Source organism: Sarcophilus harrisii, chromosome 3 (genome assembly GCF_902635505.1).
Source record: "Sarcophilus harrisii chromosome 3, mSarHar1.11, whole genome shotgun sequence".
Lineage (NCBI taxonomy): Eukaryota > Metazoa > Chordata > Mammalia > Dasyuromorphia > Dasyuridae > Sarcophilus > Sarcophilus harrisii.
This window is the reverse complement of record NC_045428.1, coordinates 199,243,539-199,263,149: the sequence shown is the minus strand read 5'-3', so window position 1 is coordinate 199,263,149 and position 19,611 is coordinate 199,243,539. Positions and strand designations below refer to the sequence as shown.

At 34.4% G+C, this 19,611-nt stretch overlaps 1 protein-coding gene across 1 annotated transcript in view; it reads right to left on the bottom strand.

Moving 5' to 3' along the window:
• Positions 1–19,611, bottom strand: part of GPM6B (glycoprotein M6B) — a 216,190-nt gene that overhangs the window by 68,769 nt on the left and 127,810 nt on the right. The gene's annotated exons all lie outside the window — the stretch shown is intronic.

Sequence of the window (19,611 nt, the reverse complement as noted above, 5' to 3'; positions counted from 1 at the left end):
TGGGTCTCTGAAAAGGGAAGGTTTGCTAGGATTGAAAAACTTGTCTGTTTTTTCTTGTTAATTTTTTGATTTTATGTGAATCTTTTTGAATGGATTTTTTTGTACAGTACTCATATTTCAAGTAAACTGAGACTATTCTTTGAACACTTTCTTTGAATTCTTATCTTTGGTCATAGTCTTTTTTTCTTCCTGGAATATGGCCTCCTTCCCCTATCACTCCATTTACTAAATTCTTGTTCGTTAGTTTTTCAATTGTGTCCAATTCTCCTGTGACCCCATTTAGAGTTTTCTTTGCAAAAATACAGGAGTGGTATACCATTTCCTTTTCCAGCTCATTTTACAAAGAAAGAAACTGAGGCAAATAGGGTTAAGTGACTTGCCCAGGATCACACAACTAGGAAGTGTCTGGAAGCCAGATTTGATCTCACGTGGATGAATTCTATATTCCAAAACTAGTTCATGAGCTGCCCCTACTAAATTCTATCCATCCTTTAAAAAATCCACAAATATTTACACTACACAAGAGATCAAAGTATTCTGTCAATTTTAAGAATGGAAAGATCACATTTGTTTAAGAAAAACTGGAAGGATGCATAGAGAAGATATTTTCAGATTTTTAAAGGATGCTAAAACTTAACCATCTTTAAAAAATATCCACATGTAGAAACTATTTATTTCATTTTTGTCTTTGAATGCCTAGCACAGAGTCTGCAACTTTTGCTGATTGGTCTCAAGTTACACATTATTTTTGTGTGTGTTCTCAACTCCTACTGAAGATATACCGTTAATCAAAGGTTGCCAAATCCTACCCATTCACTAAAAAAAAAATGCACAAATGTCTTCTCCATGACTTTTTCTATTTTTTATAGTAGAAATTATCTTTCCATTCATTCTTAGAACTGCCAGAGCACTTTGATCTCTTGGGGAGTTATTTTTTATTGGGTATCATATTTATTTGTATACATGTTTTAGCTCTGATATTATAATGACTATCAATTACATGAAGACAAAGTAATATCTTAGCGAAAAAACTTTCTTCCCCCTGTAATGCCTAATAGAATGAACTGCTGGAAGAGGCACCCACTTTGTGCCAGGAACTGTGTTGAGCTTGAATGTTAAATTGGCAAGGAGAATCAGAAACCCAGTTAAATAGAGAGGTTCTTCTACCATGACCAATCAAAAACATTTAATTAAATGCCTAATCTGTGCAAAACACAGTTTGAGGCATTGAAGAAAATAGAAATAGATAAGACAGAATTCCTGACCTCAAGGATCTTATAATCTAATAAGAAACAAAATGTTCACAAATAGCCCTAATGCAAAATAAGGCAATCAAGATTAGAAGTACAAAGCTGAGTTCCCCCTCCCTTTCCCTCTTTTATAATTATATATATTTTATAATTTATAATCTTTTATAATTTTTTTCTACTCTAAAAAAGGAAATAAAAAATTACTCTTTTTTTTCCCTCACTCCTCCTATTTTTTTCAATTTATGGTCTTTACTTCTATCTTTTATTTCCTTTTATTGCTATATATCTTATGACTTTTTTTAAAGATCTAAAGTTTCTTTGCATGTATTCTATATAATTTGGTTTGTTTGTAAGATTTTTATGTTTAGTATATTTAACTTAAAAACATTTTTTTTCAATTATAAATATATTTACTAAAACTTACTTTTAAGCATTCATATTTTGGCAAAAAATTTAAGGGATGATAAATTCCTTAATGTAGATTCTTTAGAATTTTGTAGATTCAGAGGAAAAGCTGAGTGTAGAAGAAACCAACATAAGAGTAAAGCAAAGAAAGTTTTTTTTTCTTCTTGAATTTAGTGCAGACATAAAGAACACTCAAGATCAGAAAAGAGCAAAGAAGAAAAAAGAAACCTGCCAACCCAGTAGAAAGAATAATCTGTATTCATTGTCTTTGTTTTCCTTGTTCCCCATACCAAATCCAATGTTTTTCCCCCATTCCCTATCTTCTTTGACTTTTCTGTGTTGATCCAGCATTGAGAATACTAACCACCACTTCCTTCTGCTTACCTTTAATTTTCCTAATTTTCAAGATATTGTTCTCTCCTTGTATTGCTCCTACTTGACTGGCTACCATTCTTGGAATCCCTTATTAATCCATCCTCCTCTTTTTCCTGTCCAAAAGTATAGGTTCTCTCTAAAGTTTGTACTGAGTCTGCCTTTCTTCTTCCTGTACATTTTCTCCTTTGGTCATCTCACGCACAGTGTTTATCTCTGGAATATCTAGCCCTAATTTCTTCCTAGAGTTCAAGGTAGAAGCAGCTGTGTGGGTGGTGTTCTAGGCATAAAGTCAGGGAGACCCAAGTTCGAATTCTGCCTTAGACACTACCTCCGTAACCTGAACAAATCACTTGACCTCTCTATGTCCCTTTTTATTCTTTGGTAAAATGAATGCTTTAGATGCATTAGCTTCCATGTTTTCTTCTTGCTGGACAGCTTTGAGCCCTCTTGGAATCTCAAAACTCAATATGTGCAAAGATAAAATCTTCCTCTAAATGGATCTTCCTCTCCTCTTAACTTCTCTATTTCTTATTAAGTCATCACCTTCCTTCTAGTTTTGTAATCTTGCAATTATGTTTGATTCCCTTTTCACTCAACAACTCCTTTAAATAAGCCATTAATTCCAGTTGATTTTTCCTCCTGAATATTTTTTTATATTTTCCTATTTTAGGGTATGGCTACTACCTTAATTCAAGTCCTCATCACCTTTTACCTGGATTACTGTAATAGTTTCCTAATTTATCTCCCTATTTATATTATCTCCTCTTTCTGCAATCAATCCTTTACCCAAAGATATAACAATAATCTTCATGTTGCACAGACCACTCTCTGACTTGAAAACTTTGAGTGATTTCCTTCTGCTTATAGCAGGAATTGTTCGTCTTTTTTTTTTTTCATTAGGAAATGGCCTCCTCTGGCAGTATGGTAAAGCCTACTGAGCACTTTTCTGAAATAATATGTATTTAAAAATCATAATTGAAAGAGATACTAAATTTCAATTAGAGACTAATAAAAATAAAAATGTATTTTTTCCCATCCAAATTCATGTAGCACTTGAAATCTATCCATGGACCTTTTGGAGGTCTGTAGATCTCTTTTAACTCCTCTAGTTAGGAATGCTAAGTTTGCAATGTAATGTGTGGGCCAAATCCTGTTTTTGTGTGGCTCATGATCCATGGTTTTTACATTTTTAAAATGTTTTACTGTATTTAAAAGTATAAAAACTATTCTTAGTTGGCAAGCAATACAAAAACAGTTCAATGAGCTGCATTTGGACCTTGGATCATAGTTTGTGGTCCCCTAAGATACAAATCTCCCATTTTGACACTTAAAGAGTTTCTGAACTCTTGAGCTCAACTGAACCAACAGCCTCAGCCTTTCTAACAATAGGGATTGATTATAGATAATCACTATTACACCTGGTGTAGCAATTAATTGAAATGGATTTCTGTTAACAAACGAATACTTGTGTACACTTCAGTGACTTTAAACCATATTTTATTGGGAATGGGAGAAGAGATTAATTTAAATGATGTCTAATATATCAGTCTCTCTCCTCAATTTTTCCTTCTCTCATTCCATATTGCTTCATTTTGCCATTATACAGAACAAAGAGAGCAGGTGACAGAGACCCTTGTCAAACAGAGTTGGAGATGGGGATAGATTTCTATTCTGAGGGAGCAGCTAGGTGACACCATAGTGTACAGAGTGCAGAGTCTGAATTCAGGAAGATTCATCTTCCTGTGTTCAAATCAAGCCTCAGACATTTACTAGCTGTGTAACCCTGGGCAAACCACTTAATCCTATTTGCCTCAGTTCTTCATCTGTAAAAAAATGAGCTAGAGAAGAAACTGCCAAACCTTTCCAGGTGTCTTTGCTGAGAAAACCTCAAAATGAGTCAGATGTGACTGAAAATAACTGAAAAAAAAAAGCCACAGTCTTTGGGCAAGTTATTTAACCTCTCAAAGCCTCTACTTTTTCTCTTATAAAATGGAGAGGATATTTATTACACTATCTACTTCTATCTATCTACTTATAAGGTTCAAATATAATGTTGTATGCAATTTATTTTATAAACATAAGGGAGTGTCAAATTATTGTTGAATATATTTCTATCTTTTTGTGACCATATTTGTAGTTTTCTTGGTAAAGACACTGGAGTGGTTTTACCATTTCCGTCTCCAGTTTATTTTATAGATGAGAAAACTGAGGGTTGACCAGAATCACACAGCTAGGAAGTATCTAAGGTCAGATTAGAATTCATGAAAATGAATTTTCCTGGTTCCAAGCCCATTGCTAGTATATAAATGGGGACAAATCTGATATGAATCCATTAAAAAAAAGGATATGGATTAGCATGTGTAGTTATGGAGTAAGGAAAGAGATAAGTATAGGATAAGATCAGATAGGTAAAGGAACCAAAGTGGGATGAGGAGGAGGAGATATGTATGTGTGTATGTATGTGTGTGTGCATGTGCATGCACATGTGTTTAATTCCAGTATATGTAATTGGAGGAGACAAATGTGGATTAGGGAGATGGGAATAATTCCAGATAGCTCTGGACTACTGACAGCTGAGCCCTGTGATGTTGTATGTGGTGATACCTTATTGTCTACAGAGCTAATTTTGATAGATTTTAGCTTGGATCATCTGTACCACAAGATGGTGAAAGCAGATAGTTGTCTGTAGGGGTCCTCAAACTACAGCCCGCGAGCCAGATGTGGCAGCTGAGGACGATTATCCCCCTCTCTCAGGGCTATGAAGTTTCTTTATTTAAAGGCCCACAAAACAAAGTTTTTGTTTTTACTATAGTCTGGCCCTCCAACAGTCTGAGGGACAGTGAACTGGCCCCCTATTGAAAAAGTTTGAAGACCCCTATTCACTCAGTGAATAGAATGCAGGCCTTGAATCAGTAAGGCCTGAATCTGAAGCCTGCTTTGGATATTTACTGGCTGTGTGAACTTAAGTAAGTCATTTAACATCTCAGGCTCAGTTTCTTCATTTGTAATAATAATAATAGCACCTTCCCACTTTCCTCTCCCAAGTTTTGTGAAGATCAAATGAATAAACTTGAGTTTATAGTTTGTAAACTTTAAAGTGCTATATAAATGCTAATTCTCCCTTTTCTCTTCTTCCCCTTCCTCTCCTTTCTCCTCTTTTTCTTTCTCTTTCTGTCATCCTCTACTCCTTCTCCTTATTGATTTTTGTGAGGAATTTATCTGACATCTCTCAACTTTGTAGTTCAAAATGCTGGATGATTTTTTGTATAGTTTGTAAATCCATAATTCATTAAGACATGTATAGACTTAGTCTTCACACTGGGTTCCTGTTTCTATGGTCCCCAGAAGCTGTGAGGGAGTTATGGCAGAGGAGGACAAATTAGATTCTTTCTCATGTATCTAGGTTGACCAACTTTTCCCCTAGGATCTTGAAGAGCATTTCAGCTGGCTCCCATTATCATGGGACCCTCCAGGGCATCATTATAGGTGAATTTCAAAGAGACATTCCAAATGGCTGGGTTATCTTGCTTAGAAGCCCATCTGTATGTGCTTAATAGCAGGCACATCTGGCTCTGTGGATGCCATGAAAAAGTGATCCAGGTGTTTCTCTAGATAGAAATGTAGAACCATAATCCCCTCAATGAAAGTCTATGGAAGCTATGCAGCTTCAACAGAAATATCAAGAAGGAAACATTTTGCAGCTGAACTCTTTGCAGCTGAATTAGCAAAGAGTTCCAAGCGGATCCCATCATAATCTCTTGGGCCTTGGGCATTTTGAGAGATTTGAGGGGAAGAAACAGAAAGTTCATAATTTAAACTCCAATAAATTCAGAAGCTGAGATTAAAAAGATCCCAGGACCCCAGAGCAGTGAGGGGAAAAGCTTGCTCTATTTCATTTAAAAAATATTACAATCTTGATCAGGAAAGAAAGAGATCTTTTCATTCCTTGGGAGGAATAGTCAATAAAAGAATTGAATAATTAAGTGACTTCTATTTACTAAAGTAGAAAGTTAATCTAGACTGTATTTTAACATATTATAACATTTTCCTTGTTCAAGATTCCTATAAATGATACCATAAATTATCTTTGAGTAAATATCTTAGGCAGAAGTTCCTCAAGTTTCATCTGGGGACTGGTGTCCAAGACTCTTTCAATGAGTCCTTGAGGTAAAAATTATTTTCAGAATAATAATAATAAAATATTTTAATGTATAATATGATAAACATCAACAGATACAACTCACATAAACAAAGTTCTCTATGGGGACTCTCTGCAATTTATATATTTATTATTTAATTATTTAGCCTATTCATTATTTAATTATTAAAAGGACAAAGATCTGGTGACCAAAAATTTTGAGACCTATTGTCTTGAGTTATGGGAAAACTTTTCCTGTTTGGACATTTCTCTTATTAGGCCAGAAATAGCTTGGATATTAGATTGTTAAATAAAAATTGTTTCTGGTAGACATACCATAATAAAAAAATAAAGAAAAATCAGTCCAAAATATGAAAGGGCTAAATGAATGTGTTATTATTATTCTGGCTTCTACCATAATTAATAAAGAAACCACTTTAATAAGTATTTGTTGAAAGATCAAACACATAATTATAAAATAAAAAGAAACAAAGAATTTGACATTCTGAGGTAAAGCCAACACACTGGATGACAGAATTAAAAAATTTTAACAGGCTTAAATGTTGGATAGATTCAATAAGATGCAATTTAATAGGCACAAATATAAAGATATACTTGGGTTAAAAAAAAGTTTATAGAACAAGATAGGAGCCTTAGTTGAACAACTTCCTCCAAAAACAAAATCTTAGGGGTTAAAATACTCTATAAGGTTAATATGAGTAAATTATGTGATGGTACCTCCCAAATCAAACACAATATTAAAAACACAATATTAATGGCTATTAAGGGTGATGTTCTTTTTGTTAAGTCATTTTTATTAATGTCCAACTCTTTGAGACACTATTTGGAGTTTTCTTGGCAAAGATACTGAAGTGGTTTGCTATTTCCTTCTCTAGCTCATTTAACATATGAGGAAACGAAGGCAAACAGGGTTAAGTGACTTGCCCTTAGTCATACAACTAGTAACTGTCTGAGACCAGATTTGAACTCAGGGAGTTGAGTCTTCCTGACTCCTGACCCTGCACTGTGTCATATAGCTGCCCCTAAGGGAGGTACTGTAGCCCAAAATAAATTGGTGAAAGACTGACATTTGGTTCTAGATCACATTTTAAGAAGGTTATTGATAAATTGATAAATTAAAGTTAATAAGTCAATAATTACATTAATAAGATAATAAATAACAATAAAGTTAAAAAGATAAAATTGATAAGTGATAAGTTAAAGAACGACAATAAGGAACTTGAAAGTCCTTAAGATGCAGACAACTGAGATTAAAGGAAATAAAAATATTTAGCTTATAGAAGAATTGGTTTAGAAAAAGCATGACAACTTTCTTGAAGTGTTTGAAGGACTGAAATAAGAATGAAATGGGTTTTTTAAAGTGTTTTTTTGTTTTAAAGAGTAGAATTAGCCACAATGAATAGAACTTGTTGAGATGCAGATCTCAGCTTGATGTAAGGAAGAGCTTCCTTCCAATTAGCTTTATCCTAATAGGGGTAACTAATGGGGGTAGTAGTATCCTAGCTAGGTGGCACAATCAGGAAGATTAGAATTTAAAATCCAGCCTCAGACACTTACTAGTTGTGTCATTCAGCCCCCTTTGTCTTAGTTTTATCTGTAAAATTAACTGAAGAAGGACATGGCAAACCATTGTGGTTTCTTTGCCAAGAAAACCCTGAATGGGATCTTGAAGAGATGGACAGAATTAAACAACAACCCAGCATTGTATCACATGTGCATTTGATAAGCAGGTCAACTAGATTTTTATTCAAGTCATTGATAAAAATGTTAAACAGCTCAGGTCCAATCATGTATAACTCGGAGTACTCAGGTGCGACTTCTTGCCAAACTTGACACTGATCCATTAACAACTACTATTTTAATGTTGCCATCTAACCAATTCTATATCCAAATAGCTGTATTATCAGGTAGGTGCCATCTCTCCATATTTTTCATAAAAATAGTATGAAATACTTTGTCAATTGCCTCTTTAAATTCAGTCAGCTACATTCATAGATTTGTTCCTATCTATTCAACACTGATGAACTAAATTAGTCTGGATTTTCCCTTCCATCACAAATGATTAGATTTACAGAGATAATGGATAGATAGATAGATAGATAGTACATGCAATGAGGCTAGTAGCCTATAAGTGATGATTTATACACAAGACATAACATGAAAGCCATTATCAAAGACATAGATAGAGATATAAATGCACACACACACACACACACACACACACACACACGAGAAGGATTAGAATTGAGCTGGCCATGTATCAAGAATGATGGATATGGCTTTGAGATCCTTAAAATAATAAAAGAATGGCAAAAAGGTATAACTTCTATGGAAGATTTATGGCAATATGCAAAGTGTACAGGTTAAGAAAGTCTAGGTGAATTTGTCATTTTAGGCAAATTGAACAAATACCATACTCATGAAGGCACAGATGCATTGAAGTATGCTCAGAAGTGGCTAATATATTCGTGATATCATTGTTTAAGCTATGATTTGAGATAGCAGTACATTAAATATGAGAAATGGTTGTTTAGCTTCCTTTAACCTGGAGTCCACTATGTCAAAAATTAGGAGGACAAAACAATTTGTTTTCACGAAACCAAGAGTGGGATGTATAAAGCTGTATAAAACACTGCAATTAATAGAGGAAACCAAGCTGTTGTAGCTGGGTAGGAAGAAAAATAGAACAAAGTGACCTCATTCTTTAACATTTCAATTTGAAATTTCTCATAAGATGGTATCAATGTTTTCACGCAGTTTGGAGTCTACTACAATAGATTAGCTATAAATCACCTACAAATCACTCTTAATTATCAAGGATTAAGAATTTTTTTTTAAATCACAAAAAAGGAGCACATACAAGATATAGATTAGTGGGATTTAAATGAAAGAAAATGACCAATTAGTTAAGCAGCTCAAAGGCATTGAGAATAGCCAATGAGATGGTGCCCAAAAGAGAAATGTAAGTCTCTTTCTCATCTATTCATTTCAATATGATGAAATTAAATTTTAAGGATAAAAAATGGGGAACATTTTTGAAGGGAATTTTAAGTAATTTCTCTTAGTTAATAAAACGAGGACTTCTACATCTTTCTGTAGACTCATACACTGTGAGGAAAACAGCTGATCTCCTGACAAAGAATTTTCTAATTAATTATCACTTTCTCAGCTGGGTTCAGATTTCCTCATTAAAAGAATTGCAAACCATCAACAAATTCCACTCTGAGAGGGTTCCCAATTAACTCATCGAGCAAAGACATCCTAGGACAACTTGAATGAGAGTCATTTCTCCAAATCCCTCTTTATTAGTTGTTGAACAGTGTACATTGGAACCCTGATCATGTAGAAGGAAAGTCTTGTGTATTTCATTAAGTTGCCATGAAATGAAGGCCCAGAGATGGGGGAAAAAAAAGAAGGTGGGGGTACAGAAACAGTGACTACAAAGTTGAATGATTTAAGGGATTTTTCCAATGTTCCTTTCATATGCCAAATGTCTCTTCCATTTAAATTTCTCCAATTACATTTAAATATAGGGTTTTCACATTCATTTAAAGTAAGATTTTGAGTTCCAATTTTTTCTCCCTCCCTCTCTTTATCTCTCCCCTCCTCAAGATAGCAAGCAATCTGATATAAGTTGTACATGTACAATCATCTTAAATATATTTGCATGTTAGTCATGTATTGAAAGAAAAGTCAGAACAAAAGGAAAAAAAAAACATGAGAAAGGGGAAAAAAGATAGGGGAAGGAAAATAGTATGCTTCATTCTGCATTGTTTCCACGGTTCTTTCTCTGGATATGGATGGCATTTTCCATCCCAAGTCTGTTGGAATTGTCTTGGATCACTGTGTTGTTGAGAAGAGCTAAGTCTATTATAGTTGATCATCACATAATCTTTTTACTATGTATAATGTTCTCTTGGTTCTGTTCACTTTAGTCAGCCTCAGTTCATGTTAAGTTTCCCCAGTCATTTTATGAAATCTGCCTACTCATCATTTCTTATAGCATTCTTATGATATTCGATTATTTCATATACCATAACTTATTCATCTATTCCCCAATTGATGGTCATCCACTCAATTTCCAATTCCTCACCACCACAAAAAGAGATGCTACAAACATTCTTGCATATTTCCCTCTCAAAATGCCTTTTTAAAGTCATTGCATAAGACCCATCTTCTCCAGGAAGCTTTTCTTGTTCTCTATTCATTCACTACTTCACCATGTCCTTAGGCTCTTGTTTAGTCTTTCACCTTCCCAATGATTTCCTAGATCAAAGAGCTTTCCTTTGTTTTCATCCTCCTATATGTTCAATTTCCCCTATTAGAATATATAATTTCTTCCAGAGAAATGACTATCTACCTCAATTTAGTATTTAATTAGTATTAGTATTAATGAGTATTTAAGCATACAGCTAAGCATACAGCAAGCCCTTAAGGAGAAGTGAAGCACACAACACGGCTTCATTCACTGAATTATATTTATTTGAAGTGATTGCTGAACTTAAAAATCTAATGGGGAGGAGTATAAGAGAGCCAAAGTTATAATTCACATTTACTTGAATGACACTTTGAGGCTTATAAAGTGCTTTGTAGGTAGTGCAAGTATTATATGTAGTACAAATTCTAGTACCTTTACTTTCCAAGTTCTGAGGTTCTGAGTTTCTTGAGAAGTTAAAGTGGCCCATCTCATATAACTAGTAAGACTGTGAGTTAAACCCAAGGGGCACTCCTGTTGTCCAATCTCATGGTTATCTCCCAATAAATCTTTACTAACAAATCCAGGAAATTGCCACAAAACAGATTAGATCACACTGCCTTCAGGAACTGACAAATCTCAGAACATGGCTGATGGTCACACCCCGAAGCCCAATGGGATAGGCTAAAGGTGGAACACCAGCTTTAAAGCCTAAGCATACAGCAGAAAGACTTTATTCTACCATGGATATTATTTCAGCTGGCTCCTTATCCCCAATATGGGCAAGACACAATTTCACTGAAATGGAGTCAATGCAAAGATTAATGAGTCATGGCTGCTTTGGCTCTCGGATAAAGCTACTTTTAAAAGACAAGAATGCACACTTACAGTACACCACACAGAGAATGGTTATCTCCACAAACTCAAGCTGTCCAAGAGCTAGTCTGCATGAGGTGTCCCCTGCCTGCCTGACCTAGACACAACATTAATCATGAAGCAGCATGTGAAGTCAGATGCAGTTTTCTTTCCAAGTTTTTTGCCTTTTTAGATCTGCCAGCGACAAATCACCATGCATCTTTTTTTTTTAAATAAATCTTTATTGACATCCTTTGTTTTTGCCTTGCTTGAATTTCCCCTTGTATTACATCCTTACCTCTTCCCAGAAAGCCATCCTATATACTAAAAGTTATTAATCTAGGAGGCAAGAAAAGATTTATCTTAAGAAATTCCTCGGATAGATTTCAGGAAATGTATGAACTTGAATGAGGATGAATTACATTTTTATTTTAACTAAGCTTTATCCAAAATTTATCATTTGCTTCATTTTTTATAAACACTATTGTGAGAAGGGGTCCACAAACTTCAGACTGCCAAAGGAGTCTATGATATAAGAAAGATAAAGAATGCCTAACACACAACAAAGAATTTAATTTTATTAAAAAAAAAAACCAGAAAATCAGTAAAACATACATTGGAAACATCTGACACTATATGTGATGTTCCACAGACATGGACCCCCTTCCTCTTTTGCAAAGAAGTGAGAGAAGCTAAGGATATTCTTTGTAATTCTGAAAAATTCATTTTCAATTGCCTTGCAATGGTTCATCTTTCTTGTCTTGAATTTCTATGTGCTTGATCATAACAGCATTTGGCCAGCTCCCCTCCCTTTTCTTTCTCAGCATCTGTTAACTAAGGATAACAGTACTTGGCTGAAATGTACAACTTGCAGTTTACCACTGGCTACTCTACATTGTATCTTGGCAACTGGCTTGTTTGGTCATCTTGGCTGTGTATTTTCATGGATGCATTAATATCCTGGTCCAGGATGCATTTTTGATGGATAAGGCATTATGCCCCAAAAATAAACCTGCTCTGCTTTATAACACCAGGCTCCAGTTGCCTCCTGGATCATGTCTTCATGTTATAGGTACTGTTGACTGCTTCAAATTTTCTCTGCTTATAGGACTCTAGAAGTGTTCCCTGTGGGAGTCTTGATACCATGAAAGCCTAAACCACTACTACTTCAGCTGCGTAACCTAGTTTCCAGACTTATCACCAGACATCAAATATCAGGGCCCAGGCAACCACTCTGGCAAAAGCCCTTTTGGCAAAAGATATGACAAGAAGAAGACATGGCAGGTGATGGCATAAACTCCCAGTTATCTGACCTTTCTCAAAAGACAGGAGATGAAGCTGTTAATTAGGTAATTTATTCCAAGCACCCTACTGGAATTGTGACTGGTCTGTGATACTCAAAGGCAGGCTCAATTTCAGTTAACCAGAAGTCAGTCAGCTAGCATTTATTAAACACCACTCTGTGCTAAACACAATGTTAAGTGCTATGCTAACAGGAAATTTTAGAATATGGATGACTGAAGTCATGTGGACATAGCAAGATGAAAACTACTAGTGAGTAATTCATTGTCCAAGAAGCAGCACCCTAATCTCCTTCAATGACTGCAGTTTAAATAAGCAGGTTAACAATTAAGTATGACATTTTGAAAGTTTAACAGATTTGCAGCATGAAAACCTTATTCCACCAGATGTACAGATTGCATACACATATGGCACACATGATATTTGTATATGCGCATGTGTATACGCATACATATGTCCATGTGTGTATATACATATGTTAGAAACAGCTCTATAAATGAGTATGTAACAATGTGAAATAGTGGATCAGGAGCTGGTATTGAAGTCAGGAAAACTTAGGTTTAAGGATCAGTTTAAACACATATTGGCTCTGTGGCTTTAGGCTAGTTACTTAAATCTCTCAGTAACTTTGGCAATTTTCTAAATTGGATAACAGTTGTCAATCTACATCACTAGAAATTCGCACTACCCATGAAATTACAGATCCTAATATCCTAAAACTCTCAGTGCTTTTTAAAAGCTTAAATGGCCCTGAGGCCGTTGGCACATACTGCTTTCTCCTGATTCTCCTCCTACCTGAATCCTCCCTAGTGTACTTTGAAGTTATAATTTGAGACCATCTTAAATCAGTGACTAAGTGTACCTAGAGGCTCTGTACTGCACCCTTCTTCTTTTCCCAATGAAACTTGGTGATCTTATTATCTCCCTGGGATTCTATGTCCCATAGTCCTCTCCCGTTCCATGTGACCAAAATAAAACTTATCTTTTTTGCCAAATCATAACTTATTTCTGTCAAGAGGGCCATCATCCTTGAGTTACTTACATGTGAAAACATGAAGCTATCTTCACCTGTTTCTTCTCCCTCATTCTATATGACAAATTAGTTGCCAAGTCTTTTCTATTACCTCCACAATATATCTCATGGTCATCCCCTTCTTTCCATTTACAAAGCCACCATGCTTGATCACTTTCATCACTTGCCCGGACTATCTTCCCTCAGGTCCTAATAGAGACTTCCAGGATGCTCAATCCAAAGAGCTCTAAGAAGGGTGATGCTTCTTTCTAGTTCAGCATTCACATTCTTATTCTAGGCAGCCCCTCCTATAGAGATGTAGCCTGGCAACTGTTCCTAAAGTATTATATCTGCATCTGTTGAAGACCCAAAAGAGAAGGTTCTTGATCTATCAAATGGCTCAACATCAGATAATGATATGATTAACTGTGGAAATAACACCAAAGGATGATATGACCATTTGCTTTGTTGTTAGATCCTAAGGACCACAGGACCTTTCTACCCGACTTGCAGCTGAAATCTTCTATATATGTTGTTTTCTCCATTAGAATGTGAGCTCCATGAGAGCAACTTATATCACTAGTGCACAATAACATATTGCTTTTTCACATAGTGTTTAATAAGTACTTCATTTATGTGAATATGTTTAATAAGTGCTTCACTTATTCCTCATGCCCAAAATGTATTCTCTCCTCCCCTTTTCATTGTCTTGCTCTGATTTAGGGGTTCCTCATTTTTTTGTTCCTTCAAGGTCGACAAGCCCATCATCCCCTTTATGTTCCATTCTCACTTTTGCTTTTAGAAACCCCTCACTTCCTTCCAAACTCAGCTCAGGTTCTATCTCTTATGTCTTTCTCCTCAAATAATCTTATGTTTTCTTTTCTTTTTTTAAAAAAATTTAGATTATACATGTATATTCATTTTTTTTTTTTACAAATTTCCACATGAGTTATGTTGGGAGAGAAAAATTAGGACAAAAGGGAAAAACTATTAAAAAGAAAAAACAGAAGAAAAAAATGAAAATAGAATGCTTCAACCTGCATTCAGCCTCTTTCTCTTTATAGCTGTGGATAGCAATTTCCATCCAAAGTTTATTGGAATTACCTTGATGAAAAGAGTCAAATCTTTCATAGTTTGATCTTGTTTTCTAGTCTATATACATTCATTTAGTGAACAGGTAGGTGGCAAAAACACCTTCCTGAATTCAATTTGTCCTCAGACATTACTAGCTGTGTGATCCTGAGCAGATCTTTTAAATCCCTATGGCCCAGTTGCCACATTTATAAATTAAGCTAGAGAAGGAAATGTCAAATCACTTCAGTATCTTTTCCAAGAAAACATCAAAAAGTGATCATGAACAATTGGACAAAACTGAAAACAACTAAATAACAACAAAAAAAAATCTCCTTAGTAGAATATAAAGAACCTCCTCGATGGCATTAGTAACATTTTTTGTTGGCATCCAGACCATTACTTTGAATGTATTAAGTGCTTAGTGTGGCATTAATTTGGCATTTTGATCTTATCTTGGTGTATGGTGTTAAGTGTGGGTTAATGACTAGTTTATGCCATACTAATTTCCAATTTTCCCAGAAGTTTTTGTCAAATAGTGAATTCTTCTCCCAAAAGTAAGGGCCCTTGGGTTTGTCAAACACTAGACTGCTATAGTTATTGACGATTTTGTCCTATGAACCTAACCTATTCCACGGATCAAGTAGTCTATTTCTTAGCCAATCCCAAATGGTTTTGGTGACCGCTGCTTTACAATATAGTTTTAAATCAAGTAGAGAGCTAAGTGGCCACTTTCATTTGATTTTTTTTTTTCATTAGTTCTCTTGAAATTCTTGATCTTTTGTTCTTCCAGATGAAGAATTTAAAAAAATTGTTATTTTTCCTAGGTCATTAAAATAGTTTCTTGGGAGTCTGATTGGTATAACACTAAATAAATAGATTAGTTTAGGTAGTATTGTCATCTTTATTATATTTGTTCAACCTATCCAAGAGCACTTAATATTTTTCCAATTGTTTAAATCTGACTTTATTTGTGTGGAAAATGTTTTGTCATTTTGCTCATATAGTTCCTGACTTTTCCTTGGCAGATAGATTTCCAAATATTTTATACTATCAGTAGCTATTTTAAATGGAATTTCTCTTTGTATCTGTTGCTGTTGGATTTTTTAGTGATGTATAAAAATGCTGATGATTTATGTGGATTTATTTTGTATCCTGCTACTTTGCTAAAGTTGTGGATTATTTCTAATAGCTTTTTAGTAGAATCTCTGGGGTTCTCTAAGTATACCATCATATCATCTGCAAAGAGTGATAATTTGGTTTCCTCATTACCTACTCTAACTCCTTTAATCTCTTTTTCATTTCTTATTGCCAAAGCTAGCATTTATCTAATACAATATTGAATAGTAATGGTAATAGTGGTTGGCATCTAATTTTAAATCAATTTAATTAAGAAGCACTAATTTAGCATCTTTCCATGTATTTATAAAATTCTGCTAGGTATCAAGAAATTAAGATATAGATATAGATATAAAAAGGAAGTTATCAATATTTATCTCTCTTTTTTATGTGGTCTACTTAATGCATGTTATCACCCTTTGACTTTCTATTCATGCTTGAGTATTTTTGCATGACTCTGAGGAATAGAAAGGAGGTCAACTTGGCACCAGGTGTTAAAGGGCTCAAAAATACCAGGTGGAAGAGTTTATATTGGATCCTAGAATTTATTGAGTGAGTATTGAGTGAAATGATCAGAACTATGTTTTAGGAAAATTGCTTTGGCGGCTGGGGGAAGGATGGATTGGAATGTATAGGGAGGAAAGTAAAACTCGAGGCAAAGATATCAGTTTGATGGTTATTGCAATATTCTAGGCAAGTGTGATGAAGGTCTGAATTTGAATGGTGTTTATAAGAATGGTGTGAAGGGGACAGATGTGAGTAATATTGTGGACTGAATTGAAGAGGATTTGAAAACTGGTTGGATATATGTAATATTAGGGAGAAGAAATCAAGGAGAAAAGAATGACACTGAGGTTACAAACCTGGGTGACTGGAAGCTATATATAAATTCTGCTGCTGAGTAGCAGCAGCAGCAGCAGTAGCACAAATAGTAGGAGTTAGTATTACAACTACTACTAGTAGGGGCAGCTAGATGGTGCAGTAGATACAGCACTGGCCCTGAAATCAGGAGAACCTGAGTCCAGATGCAGCCTCAGACACTTAACACTTATTAGCTGCGTGACTATGGGCAAATCACTTAACTCCAATTGCCTCACTAAAATCAGGAGGACAACAACAACAACAACAACAACAACGAACTGCTGCTACTAGTAATAGTTGTAGTTGTGGTAGTAGATAGTTATGGTACTACTACCACTACTATAATTGATATATCTACTGATATATAACTGATATATCTATGACCACTAGCACTACTATAACTGATATATCTACTGAGATATACTGATATGCAACATATCTATGATTACCAGTACTACTATTATTATAGCTGATGTATCTACTGATAAATAACTGATATATCTATGACTACTACTATGTTACTATAACTAGTTGTAGTGCTAGCAGCAGTTATAGTAGTAGTAGTAATAGTAGGATAGAACTAGTAGTAGCAGTTCTAGTCATAGTAGCGGTAGCAGATATAGGGCTACTTTTACAGGGGGATAGAGATCCCAGGATTATACATCTAAGACAGAATGAAATTAGGATTTGAACTCAAGTCTTCTATCAGAGAAATGTTCTTCTCCCACACCATGCTGCCTTGGTCATATCATGCTGTGTTTATCTATATTAGATTTATCGTTCAAAAAGAAAACATGAAATTATTTACAACATTAATGCTAAGCACTCCATTATTCAAAATACAAATTAGTATTTGGATTTTTTCTAGACACAATTTCCTTTGCTTTTTGGTCCCCCCCCCCTTTGTCATCATAATTTCTACCAAAAGTAATCAGGAAAAACACAAGATTGAATTCTTTAAAAAAAAAAAACCTAAAATTGTAATCTTTTGTTTGTATATCACAATTTCCAAATATATACTCCTGCCATTCATTCCTTTAGCCAGAAAGCCATCTCTCCTAATAAATTATTGAAAAAATAGTTACATCATCAAAATCAATTAACATACCACCCAATTCTGATAATGTATGCAGTAATTTACAAAAAAAGGGAGTGAGGTACATTTTCTCAATGTTGAAGATCCTGACTTTTAAAATCATAATTAGATTCAACATTTTTCTTATTCTTCTGAAATACTTAATTCCAACAACACTATTTTCAACTTATTAGTAAATTTGGTTTAAAATTTAGAGACAGAAAATTTAAATTTTTAATAAAATTAATTATTTTGATTATCCATGAAGGTCACTGGAGTTACTATCAAAAAGCAGACAACTATCTTTTATTGTAATGATGCTGTATTGTTCTGATAACAAATCATCTGTACTCTTCCCAGCAAAAATAAAATGACAGTCTAAAAGCACTGATTTTCCTACTTTATCCTCCTGAAGTCTTCTAGGACTCACTTTCTGCCTTGCGACCAATCTCATTTTAAAAGTCCACATTTTAGAGGAAAGCTTCCTACTTACATAGGTAGGAGATTTGAAGGCTCTTACTAAGGTTCGAAACTTAGAAAAGGTGATAATAATTCACTCAGTTTGAAATGCTTATAGGTAACTGCTATCAGCACCAAGCAGCTGTTTAATGTTGTTCTCTTCTTTGTTGAAATTGCCATACAATCCTGCTGAGAGTAGTTCTGAATTCTGGTTTAAGAAATAATAATTTAAATTTATTGGTTCTGGCCATGACAAAGTCATTATAACCAGATTCTTTATAAGTCTGTGAAGAATTTTATGAGCTGATGCAGAGTGAAACAAGTAGAACCAGGAGAACCATTTATAAAATACTGGAAAAATAATATAGGAAGACAAGAATTCTGACAGATCAAGATTCAGGATGACTGATGATATGCTATCTACCTTGTGTTAGAGAAGTGATGGACTCAGAGAAAAGAATGAGAGACCCATTTCTGGACATTGACAATGAAAGTGTTTTGTATGATGGTATATTTAGTCAAAGGATTTTATTTTTCTTTTAAATTGGAGTGAGAAGGGAGAAAAATACTTGTTAATAGAAAAATAAAACTATCATATATTTATTAATTCACAGAAACTCTATAGAGGTTTATCTGTTTGTTCTCACATTAAAAAATGGGGTCTGAGAATTTGTGTGCCATGTCCCAAAAGTCAAGAGTAAAGGCTGATGACCTAGGTTCTCATATGCAAATCATTTGTATCACTTTCTCTTAGTGCTTTTCTTTCTTTTTTCTTTTTTTTTTCTTATATAGAGCTCCCATTTTAAAAACTTGTTTTTAAATTTATTATTATAAGTTGATTCTTTTTCCCTCAGTATTTTATTTTTTCCAAATACATATAAAATAGCTTTCAGCATTCATTTATTTTATTTTATTTTTTTGGTATAGCTTTTTATTTACACGATATATGCATGGGTAATTTTTCCGCATTGACAATTGCAAAACCTTTTGTTCCAACTTTTCCCCTCCTTTCCCCCAGCCCTGTCCCCAGATGTCAGGTTGACCAATACATGTTAAATATGTTAGAGTATAAGTTAAATACAACATATGTATACATGTCCAAACAGTTATTTTGCTGTACAAAAAAATCAGATTTTGAAATAGTGTACAATTAGCCTGTGAAGGAAATCAAAAATGCAGGCAGACAAAAATAGAGGAATTGGGAATTCTTATGTAGTGGTTCATAGTCATCTCCCAGAGTTCTTTCTCTGGATGTAGCTGGTTCAATTCATTACTACTCTATTGGAACTGATTTAGTTCATCTCATTGTTGAAGAGGGCCACATCCATCAGAATTGATCATCATATAGTATTGTTGTTGAAGTACATAATGACCTCCTGGTCCTGCTCATTTCACTCAACATCAGTTCATGTATGTCTCTATAGGTCTTTCTGAAATCATCCTGCTGGTCATTTCTTATAGAACAATAATATT